Raw genomic sequence first — 18,406 nt, 5'->3', positions numbered from 1 at the left:
AGTGAAGAGAAACGTGACTATTAACAGTTCAGGCAAGAAGCGAGGCGGAGCTTATGAAAAATGCTGAATATCAAATGGACGGATCGGGTAACTGGTGAGGCGACAATGATCCGAAATGGAGAGGGAAGAAGAAGGAAGAAGATTAATATCTCGTCGACATCGAGGTATTTGGAAATGGAGCACAAGCTCGGAAGGATTCAAGGATGAGGACGGAAATTGTCCGTGGCCCTTGAAAGGAACCATACCCCTATTTGCCTGGAGCGATGCAGGGAAATAATGGAAAATCTAAATCTGGGTGGCCAGACGCAGATTTGAAAAGTCGTCCTCCAGAATGCAAGTTCAGTGTGCTAGCCACGAGGTATAAAGAAGTTTATGTCACAAGTTCACTAAATGAAGGTATCGGTTGATAGGACACATCCTGAGGCACCGAGGGAGCCGGCCGTTGTGGCCCTAGCGGTTCTAGGCGCTTCAGTCTGGAACCGCGCGACCGCTACGGACGCAGGTTCGAATCCTGCCTCGGACATGAATGTGTGTGATGTCCTTAGGTTAGTTAGGTTTAAGTAGTTCTAAGTTCTGGGGGACTGATGACCTCAGATGTTACGTCCCATAGTGTTCAGAGGCATTTGAACCATTTGAAACAGCACCAAGGGATTGGAACTGTCAATTTGCTAACTGAGGTAAGTGTAGGTTGATGTGTGTGTGTTGAGAGAATGAGGTAGTTGTAGATGGAAGCCAAGGGATGAATACAACAAGCAGGTTTAAATGGATGCACACTGAGATGACAAAATTGATGGTGTAGCGATACGGACCTACACATATGGCGGTAGTATCGCGTACACAAGGTATAAAAGGGCAGTCCATCGGCAGAGCTTTCATTTGTACTCAGGTCATTCATGACGAAAGACATCCGACGTGTTTATGGCCGCACGAAGGGAATTAAGAGACTTTGAACGCGGAATTGTAGATGCATGGGGCATTCCGTTTCGGAAATCGTTAGAGACTTCAATATTCCGTGATACACAGTGACAAGAGTGTGCCGAGAATACCAGATTTCAGGCAATATCTCTCACCACGGACAACGCAGTGGCCGACGGCCTTCTCTCAACGACCGAGAACAGCATCGTTTGCGTATAGTTGTCAGTGCTAACAGACAAGCAACACTGCGTGAAATAATCGCAAAAAAAAAAAAAAAAATCAATGTGGAACTTACGACGAACGTATCCGTTAGGATAGTGCGGCGAAATCCGGCGTTAATGGGCTGTGGCAGCAGACTACTGACGCGAGTGCCTTTGCTAACAGCACGACATGGCCCACAGCGCCCCTACTGGCCTTGGGACCACATCAATTGGACCTTAGACGACTGGAAAACCGTGGCTTGAACAGATGATTCCCGATTTCAGCTGGTAACAGCTGATGGTAGCGTTCGAATATGGAGCAGACCCTACGAAGCCATGGATCCTAGTTGTCAGCAAGGCAGTGTCCAAACTGGTAGTGGCTACATATTTCTGTGGGCTGTCTTTACATGGAATGGACTGGGTCCTGGTTATGTGCGGCTACTTGGAGACCATTTGCGGCCATACCTGGACTTCATGTTCCCACACAATGATGGAATTTCCGTATGAGAATGCGCCATGTCGCCGGGTGAGAATTGTTCGCGTTTCGTTTGAAGAACATTCTGGACGATTCAAAAGAATTATTTGGCTACCCATATCGCCCAACATGAATCCAATCGAACATTTATGGGACATAATCGAGAGGTCAGTTCGTGGTCAACATACTGTGCTGGCAACACTTTCGCAATTATGGGCGACTTTAGAGGCAGCATGGCTCAATAATTCTGCAAGCAACCTATGACGACTTGTGGAGTCCATGCTACGTAGAGTTGCTGCATTACATGGAGTCCATGTTACGTATAGTTGCTGCTCTGCGCGGATAAAAGGAGTTCCGACACGATGTGAGCAGATATGCCATGATTATCATCACCTCAGCGTAGGTCGCAGTAATTAAGCAGAGATGGGTTATAGATTTCCGTTGTAAGCTGCATCAAACCAAACTTCAGACTTGAAGACGACGACAACAACAACAACAAACATCAACAACTGAAGTTTAGTTATACACCCGTAGCCAATATACGAGGGTTGGAATTATAATAGTGGCAACTATTTGTTTTCAGCTCATACTAAATAGATATGTGTTTTAATGTTTTACTGACCTTCACCTGCGTTGTGTATAGCTCGTTGCCAGCGATGTGAGAGTCGTGGGATACTCTTAGGAGTGCCAGTTGTGTTGACAGTTAGAGCGGCGCGGTCTATTGCTCGACGAATTTGTAGCAGTTCTGAAGTGAATGAGGTGAAGTGTTTCCTTCAGTTTAGAAATCGAGTTGAACTGGAGAGGGCTTATGTCAGGGGACTGCAGTAGGTGGTACAACACGTAGCAGCCCCATTAGTCAAAAAACTCAGTAACAGCTTGCACTGTACGTGCCTGAGCATTTCCTGCAAAGTGATGGTCAGATCCTGCAGAAAGTGTCATCACTTCTGTCTCTATGCTGTTCAGTTTTGGAACACAACCTACGACCAGCTTAGTGACAGAAGCGATGACACTTTCTGCAGGACCTGACCATCATTTTGCAGGACAATGCTCAGTCACGTACAGTGCAAGCTGTTACTGATTTGTTTGACTGATGGGGCTGCTAAGTGCTATATCACCTACTGCACTCCCCTGAGTTAAGCCCTCTTCAATTCACCTCGATTTCTAAACTAAAGGAAACACTTCATGGCATTCGTTTTAGAACTGCTAGACCGCGCCGCTCGAAAAATGTTCAAATGTGTGTGAAATCTTATGGGACTTAACTGCTAAGGTCATCAGTCCCTAAGCTTACACACTACTTAACCTAAATTATCCTAAAGACAAACACACACACTCCCATGCCCGAGGGTGGACTCGAACCTCAGCCGGGACCAGCCGCACCATCCATGACTGTAGCGCCACAGACCGCTCGGCCAATCCCGCGCGGCCTGCGCCGCTCGAACTGTCAACACAACAGGCACTGCTAAGAGTATCCTACGACTTCCACATCGCTGGTATCGGGTTATACACAATGCTGGTGAAGGTCAGTAAAACTTTGAAACACGTATCTATTCAGTATGAGCTGTAAATAAATAGTTGCCACTATTAAAGTTCCAACGCTCGTATATTGTCTATGGGTGCATAATTAAACTTCAGTTGTTATGTTTGTTGTTGTTGTGGTCTTCAGTCTGAAGTTTGGTTTGATGCAGCTTACCACGGAAATCTATACTCCATCTCTGCATAATTACTGTGACCTACGCTGAGGTGGTGAAAATCATGGCAACGGGTTGATCACGATGCTGCTGATCACTTTGAAGGTCAGTGAAACTTTGTAACACATATCTATTTTGTACGAACTGTAAATAAATAGTTGCCACAATTAAAGTTGCAGTCCTCGTATATGCATCGCACTGAATTTGCCCCTAGTAGTCAGCCACGTGTTTTTCCACGTTGTTTTCAGGCCCCATCCGGAACAGTGAAACAAATCCCTCTTGCTCTCTTCAGAGTGTAGCGAGAGCTGTGAGAAGCTCGTTCTACTGGAGCGCCCAATAGGTTGTTTGCGCGCCACTGCTATCGTCTGAGTGTTTATTGGTACGTTGCCGGGCGACGACGGGTGGAGCGCACCCCTACCGGCTGTGTGTCCGCCGGAGCCACGAGGCGGCCGGCGCGGTGTTTAAGGACAGGTGACCAAGACGGATCGCCGTAATGAGCAGTTGCTAGCAGACCGTCTGACAGTGCTGGAGCACAGTCTAAAATATTCCCGCCGATTCATCACACAATATTTATCGCGCATCAGGTAACACGGCATTCTCAACGATAAGTGTAAAATCTGTGGTTAAATGCATCCTGAGAAGTGAGCCTGTAGTTCGCATAAAACTTCAGACTCAAACTGGTTCTCTATTTGGCGCGGCTTTACAATTTCTGCAAATACATCGTTTTCGGAAATTCCCATTAAAAACTTCTCCAATTGTAGAGGGGAGTGAGTACGTAATATTGAGAATAGGAACCCACGTCCGGAAACGTACCGTTTCCGTGCTACAACCGTTTGAAAACATCTTTGGTAGGTAGATATGCAACAGGGTAGTCGTGGTTAGGGGTGGTTACGTCGAATCGGCTGATATTATTTGACGTCTATCCTACCTCTCTGACCTGGTTCGAGCCTCATTCATGTGTCTGTGAGTGTTAGGGCAACATAACTGAGTACACATTTGAGGAGTACACTGACATGATCCTTCTGAATGGCGAAGCTCACGATAATGGAAGAGCTGCTCGTCGTCTTTTTCAAGATCGTTCTCCACAACGTCCGACTCCATCGCGTTCCTTTTTCGTCACAATTACCCAAAGGTTTCGAGAAAGGGTACCTTCACCATCAGCAGGCGTGACTGTGGTGCTCCATTGGAAGAGGCTGTACTGCATCACGTTGAAGAGAACCCGTCACCGAGTACGAGAGGGATATCTTTGACTGTTAATGAGTGGAATTGTAAAAGAAGTGATGTACTGAAATGAAATGTCGTGTGACGAGGGCCTCCCGTCGGGTAGACCGCTCGCCTGGTGCTAGTCTTTCGATTTGACGCCACTTCGGCGACTTGCGCGTCGATGGGGATGAAACGATGATGATTAGGACAACACAACACCCAGTCCGTGAGCGGAGAAAATCTCCGACCCAGCCGGGAATCGAACCCGGGACCTTCGGATTGGCAGTCTGTCGCGCTAACCAATCAGCTACCGGGCGCGGACAGTGATGTACTAGGTCGTCCCTAATCAATTACTTGTAAAAGTAGTCGCTTTACCTACATGTTTACAAAGGCCTGTAGCACAGAAGCGGTACGTTTCCGGAAATTGGTTCCAATTCAAAATATTATCTACTCACTCCCCTCTACAACTACTAGAAATTTGTAACTGGAGTATCCGAACGCCATGTATATGTTAAAACTTTATGAAACTTAATTCTTGGATAAAACTTAATTCTTGGAAATTGCACCTGTTGTAAAGTATTATAAAAAATTTGCATGTAGTAAAAAACAATCTAGACCGCACGCAATAATTTTATTTTAACTTTAGAAAAGGCTTTATTTTTTTTAAAAAAAAAGTGATCGCTTTCGATCAGTGTTTGACCTTCCTCAGACCGTTACTCTGCGCACGGAGTACCATGAAAGTTATTAGAGGCCACGTAAAAAAAGAAACACAACAATAAAAATTCCATAACTACAATGTAACAGAGAAGTACCCAAGCTGCCCCCTGGATATGATGGCATAGAACATGAACCCCTCTAGGATGGCCTGAAGATTAACAGTTGGATGACATGCGATTCCCGTCACATAAATGACGAATGCTCCGCCAGCCATTTCCAGCAGTGCATTACGTCAGTGATAGCCAATGGCCGTGAAATACGAATAAAACGGGTATAAACACAACTGAAAAATGAAACAATTGGATCACGACTACAGTAATGTACATATAAAAATAGACTTTATCAAAATATAATAAAATAACATGCATAAGAAGCTTAATAAATAAATAAGTAATTCACTTCAGCATCAGTCACAAGGTGTCCTGTATGGGGCTTGTGCGTAACATACGTAGAGCAAAGATGGTAGCCATGGTAAGAGCATAAAGATCGTTGTCTTCCGATTATTAGTCAAAGATACAAAAGTGTTGCCTTGCTAGTACAACTTTGATTCGGATCGGTATATGCACCATAATATTATTACACACAGCAGAAGTAATGGGTACAATAGATACTGTAGAAACAGACTACTGTAGCTAAATGTAGACTATTTTTAATTATGTAAATATTTTGAATATTTTAAAGCGATGAAGTTTATCCTGTCCCTCACCTCCTAGCGTTTGTCTTGTTGAACGGGGTGCGCTGTTTTCATGGCTTCGCAAGTTTATTTTGTTGTAATTTTTGTGGTCGGGCCGCGCGGGATTAGCCGAGCGGTCTCTAGCGCTGCAGTCATGGACTGTGCGGCTGGTCCCGGCGGAGGTTCGAGTTCTCCCTCGGGCATCGGCGTGTGTGTTTGTCCTTAGGATAATTTAGGTTAAGTAGCGGGTAAGCTTAGGGACTGATGACCTTGGCAGTTAAGTCCCGTAAGATTAAAAAAAAAAAGAGAAATTGTGGTCGGAGACCATCTTCTCGCCACAGTCATCTGTTAACCAAATAAGGGAGTGAATCGCGTGCGCCATCTGTCTGCGAATCGTGTTAACTTCTTTCTGTGTGGTATGGTGTTTTAACTGATGGTGTGTCGTAATCGGTGAGGTGGAGGTTGCGGACCAGCCCTGTGTTGGTGTAAGCCGGCCGAAGTGCCCGTGCGGTTACAGGCGCTGCAGTCTGGAACCGCAAGACCGCTACGGTCGCAGGTTCGAATCCTGCCTCGGGCATGGATGTTTGTGATGTCCTTAGGTCAGTTAGGTTTACCTAGTTCTAAGTTCTAGGGGACTAATGACCTCAGCAGTTGAGTCCCATAGTGCTCAGAGCCATTTGAACCATTTTTGTTGTTGGTGTAAGTAAACAAGTAACACGCCGGCTGACTTCAATACAGATCTCGCTATCCTCTCAGGCACGAAAGCTAGCGCGTTGCGTGTTAAGCTGTACGAACTAGACTGAGAAAGCTTAAACTAACGGCAGTTTTTGTGATTTTTGTAAGCATTCGGTTATGGAAATCACAATATCTTTTTTGATAAACTTTAACCTGCTAATACAATGAGTAATTATGTCATTTCATGTTTAACCGAAGGGAAGTGTAGAGTCACTTTACTTGGGCGGGTTGAAAAGTATTGCCTTCGAATTTTTGTGTGATAAAATTATTTTAAATAAAACAAAAGTTATTATCAGTCTACATCTTTATTCTTCATGTCTATATGTTTATTTCTCAATCTACATCTTTATTCTTCATGTCTATATGTTTATTTCTCAATATAGTCACCCTGGCGACGAATATATTTCTCCCAAAGGAATACCAGTTTGTTGATACCGTCGCTGTACAATGTTTGACTTTGTTGACCGAGTCACAACCTCATCAGTATCAAAGTAAAACCCCTAAAGCAGCTTTTTTTTCTTTAAGGTAAGTTTTAGAAAGAGATGGAAATCGAATGGGGCTAAGTTGGGACCTTATGGAGAATGGTCCATGGAATGTTGTAAATGTCACAGTGCTCGTGTGTGATTTGGCATTGTCATGATGAAGGAGAGGGTACTCCATTTGCGGGCGAACTCTTCGAATTCGAAGCTCCGTATTTCTTATGCACCGACATATTTCATGACACACCGCCCTTTTGCACGCTGGAATTCGGAACTCCAAGCGGCAGAGGGCTGCAAATATATAGACATGAAGAATAAAGATGCATAACGTTACTGACGTTTGTTTTATTTAAAAAGCTTTAAGATTTTTCACATAAAATATTCTGAGGGATTACTTTCCATCACGCCCTTCTAGATAGCCCAGAAAGTTTTCATGTTGTGTCATCCTTTTTTTTCACATGTTACGGGAGCTGATTTGTAATTTTTGCCCACTGAGGAGATAAACTTCGACACCGAATGTAAGAACTTAATAGAAAAAACTAAGTAGCCCTGGAAATCAACTACCATAAGAATAAAAAGTAATGTGCAGGGAGCACATGAAGGAGAAAACTTTTTAAATTAAGGATGTGGTAATAAAAAAGTGAATTATTCCGTATATAGGTAAGCTGAAGACAACGACTGCATGGACAGAACAATAAATAAACTGGAGAGTAATAATGCCGTGGAGTGCTTTCGCTAAACTAAACAAGGTTTTCAAAATTAAAGTTCGGACCTCTTGAAAAGCGAAGTTTTCATGAACAATTAAATTGAAATGTGAAATGAACGTGGGGGAGACATGTAAGAAGACGAATGGACATTGTATGGACCGCGGAATATCTTTGTTACATTCCGAAAAATTGAGAAAGATCGATACGATAAGCAAATGTGAGCTGCGTACATGGCGTTAGAGAACAATCAGGAGCACGTGCGATGGAAGCTTGTGGTCGGAGACACCGGAAAGCAAGCAAAACTGTAGACGAGACTTCTGTTCAACGGCGAGTGTCAAACGGCTGTTGACTGTGTGTGTCGATACAAAAGAAATATTTGATGGTGAATCAAGCTTCATAATCAAGCCTACACGAGTATGCATCTACAGAATACTTCTGCAACCATTATTAATTGACATCTCGTTAAATTAAAAACCGCTTATTCAACCTTATAGATCACGTACACAACATCATTAGAAATAAAAGATCAAAGCGAAAAGGGATTGTGTAAAACTGAATTCTTTTTCGAAGTTTAAAGTGGCTGAATCAAATCGTTTCCAGAAAAGTTTCCAGATACTTCAGAATAAATCACTCGTGTGTGTGTCTAACCTCAAACTTATGACCTTAACATCCAGAACTGTTCAGAGGAAATGTATCGTTACAGAGTTTTGGAAGTTTGTCAGTTCATGCGATTTCTTTCCAGGAAGACGGAAATACGTTATTCGGAACATTGCGAGACGGTGAGGAGAGAGAGTGCTCAGCACTCCACAGATAGGCCTTCCTTGTACATACAGGTCGTGTCATCATTCATAGCGAAAGAAGACTAGGGTGAAGATATACGACAGTGCAGGGTGTTCCAGGAAGAAGGCTCAGTATTCAGGGATATGACAGGAACGCTCATTTGAAGAAAAACTTCGTATGGACATATGCCCCATTCCGAATTGTTTCCGAGATAGAACACTTTTAATGTGCTTTTCTTTTAGGGCTAGTGGAGCCCACGTATGTGTGTTATCCACCCAACGTCTTTGACGCTTTATTCTAGCCCATTCTACCTCATTTCTTTTAATCTCTCTGCTCCGGTTGTCTTTTTGCTATTAAACTAACGCGGTGAACGCGCAGTTGTGAGTGAAGTAGTTCGAGGGACTGAAAGAGAATCATGGAGAAGCATCTGTCAACGGTGTTTGTACACCCGCTGCTGAAAATGCCACGCATCTATAATAATGAAGAATATGCAGATATGTTGTATGTTTACGGCTTCGGCAGTAGCAGTGCTGCTCTGCTGTCGAAAAACACCGTCGGCGCTTTCCGACACGTCGGATTCCAGAGTTTTCAGCACATTACGCGAAACAGATATTCCTCCGAGTCACCATTTTTCTTATGAACGTGTAGTTCAAGAACCTGTTCAGGAACAGCAACACATTGTTGAAAGAGTGCAGTGTAGTCCTACTTCCAGCACACGGCGACTTTCTGCACGTAGCCCGAGATGGCGAGATGACTTGCTCGGTCGCATCATCGACGCTGCTGCGCTCATAAAGGAACGTGCAGAGGCGTCCAGACAATCAACACAACATGTTCTCCCAAGACTGCACAAAGGCACTGAAGTTGAGGGTGTGATATTCAAACATCTATTGTGAACTATACAACAGCTATAGTGTGACGTGTACGATAATGTTTACAAGGGGAGGGTCTGACATGTGGATCACAGATTTCGATCAACTTTTGCAAGGAGATCCCACATTGAAAGTAAAGAGACAAATGTTTTGGCATTTTACTAGTAATTCCTTAGTTTTTGTAAAAATCATGGTCAGAGTTAATGAGCGAAAATCGTATTTTCAATGCTATACATGGAAAGATCACCTAAAAAAACATTTATATTGATATAATATGAGGTCCAGAGTTAATAATATTCGAGTTACTAACGTTTTTGTGTTTCCATGCTGCAGCTTGGGTATCCGTTATTTTATGTGTCTAGCAAAGCGGTGTCGGCAGTCGAGCAGCCAAGGCATTAAACTACCAAATTGTTGGTCCGTGTTCGATTCTTGGTCGTGGCTCTTTTTCGTTCGATATTTTTTCTGTGTACCTGATAATTTTCTCATAATCGGAATACTTTTCTCTGCCTTTTTTGAATTAAAACATCGGTAGGTATGATTAATAATCGAATAAATATATATAATCTATTGACAGTTTATTTTCATCGTGATACATTGTACAAAAATACACCAAAAGCATGTTACTGCGTAAACTTTACTGATAGTCTATTAGTGAGCCTTCTCGCAAACAGTGTGGTAAAACTTATCATAAAAACAGGCGAAACATAAATGTTTTTCGCACCATGTATAACACACGAGCAAAGTCTAGCCGCATGTTTTCTGGTACACTTAAGATTCACATTGCTTGAAACAGATCTGTCAGATCTTAATTTCGATGCGTACCAAGCGTATGAAAGCATATCTTGAAAGATAGGCGTGGTCTGTAGTAATACACTATTGCATGAATTTTGAGAGCATCCACTATATCTCGTAATTCTCTGTTCTGATCTGATGTCGCATGATTTTGAAGTCGTTCGGTGGAATTATTTATGCTTCGGAAAAATTAAACATCACAGGGTTGATAAAGAGAGGTACATTTCGGTGGTATCGCTTTCACGATGTTGGTCGGTTGAGCATCATCATTTACGAAAGCCCTATATTAGTGCGTCATATATGACGATGAAAGTACTGTAAGTATATCATATTTACTCATCTGATTAATAATCACATTTCCCGACATTTTACTTCAAAATAAGGAGAGAAAGGTATTCCCAGTGCCAGAATATTATCAGATACACCGAAAAAAATATCGAGTGGAAAAAAGCCATGACCAAGATTCGAACAGGGGCTAGCAATTTGTTAGTCAGATGTCTTGACCGCTGACCCCGTTCTGCCAGACACCCAGAATTGGTGCCAGCAGCCGCGGTTATACGATTGATACAAGTGAATATTATTGGTTAAAACAGTTGTTTATATTATTAGGGTTAAAATATAAATTTGTAAGGTGAAATGTTAAAATTTATTTGTAGCTCCTTTTATGAATCTGTGAAATTTAAATAATAAACTAGGATTAGATACGCTATTATTTTAAATGTTAATTATATTTATCAGGGTACTATTAGTTAAGGTCTTTAAACCCAAAGAATTTGGCGGTATCTCATTCCATTCAGAGGAACCTACCCCGTGATTGATAATACATGATTTACTCCACTTAATTTATGTGTTTGTATATCTCCGTTATCAGACAATCTTTTTAGAGTTATAATTCTCAAGATTTATAATTATAAAATATTTCAGCTACAGCGTGAAAACATAAAACGTTAATAACTCTAACATTATTAACTTTGGACCTCATATTATATTAATAAAAGTGATTGCTTTTAGACGCTCTTTCAATGTATATCATTGAAAATACGATTTTCCGTCATCAGCTTCGACCTCGATTTTTTTCAAAAACTAGAAAGTGTTTAGTAAAAAACCTAAACGTGTAGTTCATTTATTTTTATTATAGGACGTCCTTGCAAAATTGTATCAAAATCGGTGACCTTACCCTTGATACTTTATACTTGTAGTGTTCACTAATTGTTGTTTATGTGTACACGTGTGAACCTGACAATGTGTTGAATAATACAGGAAGTAAATAACAGTGTACATTCAAGATTTTCGGTCTCGGAAACATTCGGAATAGGGCATATGTCCGTATGAAGCTTTTTGCTTCAAATGATCGTTCCTATCATATCTCTGAATACTCTTGGGACACCCGTAGGAACAAAAGCATACCAGTAAACACGGATGCGCAAGCGAGCCGTCTGCGAGGTAATTGGGAATGTATGCTTACTCACCACCACCGACGTAATTGTGGAGTGTTGTCGTAGTTAATACCTTTCGACTAAATTTCCATCTAAATGGGTTCAGATTTGAAACATGGCCTACGCTAACAAGAAATACTATTTTACTTCTGAATGTTACATATTACAATTTACAGTGCACACTTACCTCTTAAAGGAGGTGTTCCATGTGACTTCGCATTTTGATGCAATACCGCCCTTGTCTCTGCATTGCGTTACAGATTCTTTCGAACACTCCCGGATCATTTTATAAAAGCGTGATAAGATTGTACAATTCGTTGCTCCAGTTCGTCAACAAATCAAGGGCATGGTTCGGGCGCTGCTCGACATACTCATCTCGGATCACATTGTGGTACATTAGGAGCGAAATGTGCCTGTGTCTCATCATGCATGTGCCACATTCCACAGTCTTTCCTCATGTGTGGTGGGTCCAATTAGAAGAGGATTCAATCGAAAACTGTATATTCAAATATAACTGCGTTAAGTGGGACAATGACTGAAATGAGTAGCTGCACGTATTCACACATTCACAGCTCTCTCGCAAACGGCCCGTTTGGGGAACATCGTTGCTTTAACGTTTTTTGTTTTATTATCGTATACTTCAACTCGTATCTGAAATTACTATTAATTATGATACACTCTGTATATAAAAAGATGAAGACTGTTGCAATGTTCACATTCTTCAGAGTAAAATCTCCGATGAATATCGCATTAAATTAACTACTGAAATTTGGTGACTGAGAGGAGGACAGGGCCTCGAACCTGCACCTTCGCAAGCCACCGTATTGTCTATTGTGTACGTCAGCTATAAAATCTCTTTCATCCTCCACACATGAGCATTTTGTTCAGAAATGCCGATAACCTGGTTTCCAGTCACCTTTCCAACTTTTACCAAGAAGTTTAATCACATTCAACTGTAGTAAAGAGTTGCTACTCTAGAAGGTATCAAAACAACGACTGTACATTTCTCATCTTAACTTGTAAAAATCTATTCTGCACTTTGGTAGAATAGCCGCAGTTCTCTCATCTCCGCTCAGTTGGGTAAATTGGAACTTGCTAGCTAGCCCCCCAATCCAGACCGTGACCCAGTTACGACTTTTCACGTCCTGCATATAGTGTCAGATTATGTCCAGACTTCATTCTTAATGTCAACCGACATGCTTAAAGCTACACTTAGATATATTCGACAGGAGGACAGCTTACAACACTAATCAGATAAAAATTCTTCCGAAACTTCAATAAAGCTAATATATTGTGATATTATAAGCTAGTACAAATAAATCACACTGCTTCAACACTTTCATTTCATTAGAAAGAGTAGCAAAGAAAGTCTGCTTCATAGCATGTGAATTAAGAAATTAATCTGGCAGATATTTCTCGGTAATTGGATGATGGCGATCACAGCTAAATATATGCCTCAGATAATAAGGCGAAGGAGAGCGAGATAATATCAAGTAACGATAAAACGGCGGTAGAACATTTGGCGTTACCTGAGAGACAGCAACGATGATATCTTGACTTCGTGACACTGTTAAATCCGTGTTACTATCGTCGAATTAGCCAACGAGTTATCGCGACTCAGCTAGTAACAGGACAATTGGAGTGAGATTGAGACGGCAGCCTTCCTTAAGCTTCTAGCCTTTAGCCCTCAGGTAACTTGTACTAACTTGACACCGAAATTGTTAAGGCCTGGTTCTCTGATGCGTGGCTGTACCGCTCGCGGAAGCGGGTTTTGTTTCTTCGAAGTCCACGTAAAACGTGCGGTCATATTAAAATATCTCTTATCCGGAGGCAAACAGTCGACTGATCACAGTCGAATTGCATTTCGTGACCAACCAATATGTTCTGCTACAAATTCTGAAATAATCACTCTCGGATGTTAGTTTGCCAGACTGTGGTGCTCTTTTTGCCGCCAATTTCAAACTGCAGATGTGTACCTGCACTTGAAGCCTCGCTTTTACCTACAAATACATCGTCTTCACGGAATCTGACATTTTGTCGGTACATTGTAACTTATTAATGATATTATTTATTTAGTTGTAAAATGTGGAGAAAAGTGCCTCTTTGTTTGAGGAACATAATAACGTTATCGGCATCCCGCGGTTGCCTTCAGAAAGCAGAAAATAATAATATTAGTTTTGGTAATTTAGTACTTAATAGCTAATGAGGTTTTCTAATTCTTTCTTGGTTTTAGTTACTTCTTCACCTTAATTTGGGAACTCCTTGATTTTAAACCCGAGATCGACACTCCTTGAACTTGAGGCATTGCACATCTTAAAAATCCCAGTGAAGTATCTGTACAAAGAAAAGCGTCTTTTGGATGCTGTGAAAGTTTCTGAATAGAATCTGCACTTCGTCAGGATCAAATTGGACTAACCACTTATTCGGACGCCGCGCGGGATTAGCCAAGCGGTCTAGTCATGGACTGTGCTCGCTGGTCCCGGCGGAGGTTCGAGTCCTCCCTCGGGCATGGGTGTCTGTGTTTGCCCTTAGGATGATTTACGTTAAGCAGTGTGTAAGCTTAGGGACTGATGACCTCAGCAGTTAAGTCCCATAAGATTTCACACACATTTGAGCACTTATTCGAACAGGGATTACTTGAACGGCCACTTCCTATAAATACGTCATTGGTAAGTACGGAAACTTGGTACAGCTGCATACGATATGCATAGTTTGATGTTCTGGAAGAAAGTATTCGCCATTTGTGTTTACATGTCAGCTATCTAAAAGGGGCGATAATTACATGACTATAAAACTGATGAACTTAACCGAAACCGGTTAAGATTAAAGCAGCGACTGAATTTTTAACCACCGAACATTAGAGCAGCTATTATCCAGCATAAGAAATGTGAAGTGTATGGAGATGAAATATTGAGTGAATCAGTGATTTATTGGAAGATGTCGTATTTTCAGAACAGGGAGTGAAAATGTTTACAGTGAAGAGCGGAACGAATGATAACTGAAGATAACTATTTGCTGTAAAGCGTAGACGCGGAAATTATATAAAGCGAACTTTTCAAAACGACGACCCTGCTTGTTGATGATAGTGAGGAACTAAAAGAAACTGTCGCCAGGCCGTTATCGGCATAGATGAGAGCACACAAAAAATGGGCCCATTGGTTGATAATGAACTGAAAATTTGAGACAATTCTCTAGGAAACTTGAGGAAGGTATGTACTTGCAAGGGTATGTTCCACTGCAGTAATGCTTGCGAAAATTCTAATACCAACGAACATCCTTGTCACTGATTAGAGTTCTACATCAAAGATTAAATACATGATGGTACGTAAATGGTCAGGACCTTCGCCTCTTAAAACAGGGAATGGTATGATGTCTCATTGTCTTGTAATGAGAGACTCTAAAAGTCCTGAAGCGGATTTATACACTCCTGGCGAACCGTCCTCTATACTGTTGCATGTGAGTCCAAAATGCAACGACAATGGTGCAGGGCCACCGTGACCAGCAAGTTGCCGTGAACGACGGTCCAAAGAAGCAGTGTTACACATCTGTCTTTGGGGATTTCTCGCCGGATGCAATCAAGAATTGTCGTGATGAAATAAAAGTGGACTTGCTTTTATCTACCTATGCCCCACAAGCCACCTTGCGGTTTTGGGGCAGAGGTTACTTTTTGTGGTATCGATAGCTGAAATGAAATGTCGTGTGGCTAGAGCCTCCCGTCGGGTAGACCGTTCGCCTGATGCAGGTCTTTCGATTTGACGCCACTTCGGCGACCTGCGCGTCGATGGGGATGAAATGATGATGATTAGGACAACACAACACCCAGTCTCTGAGCGGAGAAAATCTCCGACCCAGCCGGGAATCGAACCCGGGCCCTTAGGATTGACAATCTGTCACGCTGACCACTCAGCTACCGGGGGCGGGCGTATCGATAGCTACGATGCCACAACGCAGGTGCGCTCTGCTGGGTTGGCACTACGACACCGACCTCTAGCCGGCACTGTGCAGCTCTACGAGTGCCGCTCCGGATTTAGCCCGTTTGATGCCGAGCCGACGACCAAGCAACATTGTTTCTATTTCGTAGTGGGCAAGCCACTACTTGTAACTTTGCAACTTGATGTACAGCTTCGCACCTACGTGCTTCTCTCAGCCAAAGTACATAGTAAAACCACTTTCAATTGCAGTACCAAGTGCTCTACCTCAGCTGCTCCTCCTAACTTCTTACATCCGGCCTACCCTTCAAGTTTCAGGAGCAGACCCATGCGCCGCATATCCAGGCGCGATACAAACCTTTTAGTACCATTAGTTGATGCCCAGCTTCTTTGTTCTGGCGCGTCGGAAGAAAGATGTCGGTACATCTCAGTATTAGCTCTAATTCCTCAGATTTTCTCGACAGACGTATGTGGGAGGAAGTAGTGTGTTTCCCGACTCTTACCAGAACGTGCTGTCTCGGATATTCAGTATCAAACGCCACCGTGATGTACAACGCCTCTCTTTAGCATCTGCCGATGAAGTTCGTTGGGCATCTCCAAACGCTGTCGCGCCGACTAAACGATTCCGTGACGAAACGCTCCACTCTTCGTTGGATCTTCTCTATCCCTTCTACCAATACTGTGGTGTCACCGCCAGACACCACACTTGCTAGGTGGTAGCCTATAAATCGGCCGCGGTCCGTTAGTATACGTCGGACCCGCGTGTCGCCACTATCAGAGATTGCAGACCGAGCGTCGCCACACGGCAGGTCTAGAGAGACTTCCTAGCACTCGACCCAGTTGTACAACCGACTTTGCTAGCGATGGTTCACTGACAAAATACGTTCTCATTTGCCAAGACGATAGTTAGCATAGCCTTCAGCTACGTCAATTGCTACGACCTAGCAAGGCGCCATTATCAGTTGCTATTGATATTGTAAAGAATGTACAGACAAGAGCTACGTTCAACATTAATGGACTAAAGTTAAGTATTCCACCACCTGCGTCCGTTTCTCTAAGTTCTCATTTCCTTGTCCTGTTCCGGACCTCACGCCAGCCTGCGTGAGCTAAAACGCGTGCCTTTCGGCTTCCTCTCAATTTAGTGGGTTGGTCTCCTGCCAATCCACAACAAATACAACCTGTAGGTGTCCCAGACTGAAGAGCAATACACAACTATCGGTCGAACAAGTGTTTTGAGAACCCCGTCTTTCGTGAACAAATGACATTTCCTTAAATTCGCTTATGAATATCATCCTGGCATCTGCTTTGCCTGCGGTTTGTTTTGTATGGTCGTTCCACTTTAGCTCGCTCCGTATAATTACTGCTGTTTTACGGTATTTAGTGTTTACAATGATTTTTCACCGATAGTGTGGTCGCACATGAGGGGCCCTCTTCGCCTATTTATGATCACCACGTAACGTTTATTTATGTTCCGGAACTACTGTCAGTGTCTGCACCAATCATCAACCCTCTCCATGTCTTTCTTCAGTTCGCTACAGTCTTCTGACTTTGCTACCTTCTTATAGACAAGAAAGCCCCAGGGCCCGATGGAACTCCTGTCAGATTCTATATCCAGTTCGCAGCTGAGTTAGCTCCTCTGTTAACTATGATCCACCACCCAGTGGCCAGAAGAAAGCATATGTCAGATCTGCTTGCAAGAAGGGCAGCAGAAGTGATCCACAAAACTGCCGCTCAGTATCCTTTGCATCACTTTGTTGTAAAATTTTAGTACATATTCTGAGCTCAATCATAATAATGTAGCTCGAACGCAAAGATCTCTTTCACGCCAACCAGCATGGGTTTCGAAAACATACATCATGTGGAACCCAACTCTCACTTTTCTCACATGACATCCTGAAAGCTATGGATCAAGGCAGTGAGGTAGATGCAGTGCTTTTCGAGCCCCAAAAACCATTTGACTCAGTACCTCGCCACGTTTATTATCGAAAGTACAATCATATGCGGTATCAGACGAAACACGTGAATGGGTTGAGGATTTCTTTGTAGGGAGTACGTAACATGTTATCTCGGATGCAGAGTCATCAGCAGATATAAAAGTAACTTCTGCTAGCAGTGATAGTGTTATTCCCAACGAAGTACAATCTGGACGAAGCCGTACAAATACTGAGTCAGACCGTGATAAGATTTCATAGTGGTGTAACGATTGTCAGCTGGCTATAAATGTTCAAAAATGTAAAATTGTGCACTAAAAAGAAGTATCCTATGAATGTAATATTAGTGAGTCGCCGTTGGAATCTGGAAACTCATACAAATACTTGGGTGCAACACTTCGTAGGGAAATGAAGTGGAACGATTACATAGGCTCAATCCTGGCTAAAACAGGTAACAGACTTCAGTTTATTGGTAGAATGCTAGGCAAATGCAATCAGTCTACAAAGGAGACTCTTTACAAATCACTCATGTGGCCCACTTTAGAATATTGCTCAAGTGTGTGGGACTCATACCATATAGGCCTGGCAGTGTATATTGAACCGATACAGAGAGAGGCAGCACAAATGGTCACAGTTTTGTTTGAAGCGCAGGAGTGTGTCACTGAGATGTTGAACGAACTGAACTGGCAGACTCTTAAAGATAGACAGAAACTATCCCTTCAAAACTTACTAACAATGTTTCAAGCACTGGTTTTAAACGATGACTCTAGGAATGTACTACATTCCCCTACAAATCGCTCCTATAGGGATCGTGAAGAGAAAATTAGATTAATTACAGCACGCTCAAAGGCATTTGCACAATCATTTTTTCCAAGCT

Source organism: Schistocerca americana, chromosome 2 (genome assembly GCF_021461395.2).
Source record: "Schistocerca americana isolate TAMUIC-IGC-003095 chromosome 2, iqSchAmer2.1, whole genome shotgun sequence".
Classification (NCBI taxonomy): domain Eukaryota; kingdom Metazoa; phylum Arthropoda; class Insecta; order Orthoptera; family Acrididae; genus Schistocerca; species Schistocerca americana.
This window is presented reverse-complemented; position numbering follows the sequence as displayed.